Here is a 3,273-nt window from a genome sequence, read left to right on the forward strand (position 1 = left end):
AAAAAAAAAAAAAAAAAGAAAAGAAAAGAAAAGAAAAAGAAATGTCCCTTTTATGACTATTTTCCTAAGTGTTCTGATCATGAAAGGATGCTGGACATTATCAAAGGCTTTTTCTGCATCAATTTAGAGAATCGTGTGGTCTTTGTTTTTTATTTTATTGATGTTTTTATTTTATTTTATTTTATTTTATTTATAGATTTGCATATGTTGAACCAACCCTGTACCCCTGGAATAAAACCAACATTATCATGGTGTATAATTTTTTTGATGTGTTGTTGAATTCTGTTTGCTAAGATTTTATTGAATATTTTTGCATTGATGTTCGTTAATGATATTGGTCTATAATTTTCTTTCTTTGTTGGATCCTTTCCTGGTCTGGGGATCAGGGTGATATCTGCTTCATAGAATGTGTTGGGAAGTATTCCTTCATCTTCTATGCTTTGGAAAATGTTGTATAATATAGGTACTAGTTCCTCTTGATAGAATTCGGATGTGAAGCCATCTGGTCCCAGACTTTTCTTTTTTGGGATATTTCATATTGTTGATGCTATTTCAGTGATTGATATAGGACTATTCAAGACTTCTAATTCTTTCTGGTTGAGTCTAGGAAGGTGGCATGCTTCCAGGTATTGGTCCATTTCCTTATTTCTGGGAATAGATGTTTTTGTAGTAATGATTGAGGATTTTTTGAATTTCTGAAGTGTCTGTTGTTATTTCTCCTTTATCATTTCTGATAGATGATAATAGAGATTCTACTTTTCTACTGTGTTTCCCACAATCCATATTCTGAATTCAACTTCTGACATTGCTGCCATTTGTCTATGTATGGCATCTTCAGTTGTAGCTCCTTTGTCATTTCGTGGGGGTGGGGGTTGATCTTCTACTCTGGTTATTCATGTTGCCAGAGTTCTTCTGTTGGGTTCGCACCATGTTTATTTTCCACTGATTGGTTATTAGAACTGGTAGGGTCAGATTGAATTAGGGTTCCCAGGTAGAAGAGAAAGCCCCTTACCAAAGTGCTAGGCTTTGTAATTGTGGCTTATCTCCTACAGCCTTACAAAGGCCCCTTTCAGTGTTTCGTCCAGAGACTCTGAGGACCTACTTGGTGAGATAGCGCAAGGCAACTCTGTTTTGATATCAGCCAAACTCTACCCTATCCTAAGAAACACAGTATTAGGTTTCAATCTCTACTGTGAAGAGATACAAACAGTTGCATCACCCAGCCCCCACCCTTTAGTTCTTTTCCACTACAGAACTTTGAAGGTCAACCTCAGAATATCCCCAAGTGGACAGCCCCAGACATGGGTTCCAACTAAATTGTCTCAGGCAGTGCAAACCCTGCCCAACAGAGAGGGATTCAAGGATCTCCAACAGCACAATTCAAGCCAGGAATCCACATTCCCACCCACCAGACTCAGTCCCCACTGTGTCCACTTTTCTGCTCACAGGCCCAGTTGGAGCCGGGGCCACACCCCTGCCCAACTCAGTCTATACCCAGCTAACCTCTGCTTGACAGACCAGTTGGAGTCAGGGGACCACACTCCCACATGCCAGTTTCAGTCCATTGCCTGGCAAGCCTCTGTTCACAGGCTCTGTTAGAGTCTGGGCACCACGCTCTTCCTACAGGTGTCAGTCCTCACCTAGTAAGCCTCTGCTCACCAGCCCCGCTGGAGACAGTGAACCATGCCCTAGCCCTCAGGTCTTAGTTCGTATCCAGTAAGCCACTGCTCAAGGGTTTTGTTAGAATCAGGGGAACACACCCTTGCTCTCAGGTCTCAGTCTACACCTAACAAGCCTCTGCTTGCAGACCCTGCTGTCTGCCAAAGTCAGTCCACATGGAGCAACCACTTTCCCGCTGTGGGTGCTGTCATAGCTGGGGGTTCTGCACCCCATCCTGCCAGACACAGCCCGAACCAAAAGTCACCACCACCACTGGCTGGGCATAGTCATAACCAGAGGACTGCTCCTCCTCCCGCTGAGTGTCCCTTTCTTCCCACAGCCTCTTTTTTCCCCATTAGTCACAGATTCCATCCTGATGGTTGGCAGTCCACACTATGCCCAGTTATCTCAAGACAAGATCAAACACTCTGTGCTATGCAGGGGGCAGAACTTTAGGCTGCCATGTGAGGGGGAAAGGGTGGACTGGGAGTTTGGACTTGTGGGGGAAAATATATGTTTAATTTTATGCCTGGCAGGGTGTTGTCTAGGTTCGTAAGTGGGACCTTTCTGAAGAAAGAGACCTGGAGTTTAGTGGCTCTCTCCAGCGAGGTAAAATGAGAGGTCCTTTGTTCCCTGCTCCTTCGTAGATAGCCTACAGCAGGCCTCCTACTTGGGGGAGGGGGTCTTCTGTCCTCTAGTCCATAGGCTTTGTACCTGAAATTTGTTTTCTTGAATGCTCTTCCTTGGAGTTACAGCTTGCCAAACTTCTTTCTTGACTCAGCTCCCCACCTTTGGCTTCATAGAGTCCAATTCCATCCAGTTTTTCTTCCTCTGTTCAGGAGCCACTGCCAAGGGTTGCTACCAGGCAGTCATCTTCCCAGAATTCTGAAATTTCTTTGTAACCCCCAAACCAATGCTCATGATGCTTTTGTAGTCAACTTGCCAACCTGGGCAGCAGTGTTGAAAGATTTGAGTCACTAGATGCACACCTTCCCTGCTAGAACCAGGTAAAGCAAGATGCCACCCCAACTTCTTGTTCCTCCTTCATACTGTAAATAAGTTTTCGCTGGGGTCTACTTAATGCTATGTTTTTCACATTTATCTTCTTTCTGTTAGCAGTTTTCCTGGTGAAAATGTCCCCAAACATAGTGCTGAAGTGAGGTTTAGTGTTCCAGAAAGCTGTGATGTGCCTTAGGGAGAAAATATGTGGGTTAGATAAGCTTCCTTCAGAAACAAGTTATAGAGCCATTAGCAGTGAGTTCAATGCTAATGAATCAATAATATATATTAAATAATGTGTCTGTAGGCTACGTGCTGTGGCTCATGCCTATAATCTTAGCATTTTGGGAGGCTGAAATGGGAGAATTGCTTGAGCTCAGGAGTTTGAGGCTGCAGTGAGGTGTGATGACACCACTACACTTTAGCCTGTGTGACAAATCAAGACTCTGTCTCAAAAAAAAAAAAAAAAAGGACATCTTTAAATGGAAATAAGGTTAGGTTTTGATCACTTGACAAAAAATATTGTGACCAGTAGCTTTCAGGAACATAACCTTGTATTTCCCTTAGGAGCAATGTTCTATGTGCACCAATTTGGTGGTCACAGTGAAGTTATAG

This window comes from Otolemur garnettii, unplaced genomic scaffold, assembly GCF_000181295.1.
Source record: "Otolemur garnettii isolate 467f Iridium unplaced genomic scaffold, OtoGar3 scaffold00059, whole genome shotgun sequence".
In the NCBI taxonomy this organism is placed as follows: Eukaryota; Metazoa; Chordata; class Mammalia; order Primates; family Galagidae; genus Otolemur; species Otolemur garnettii.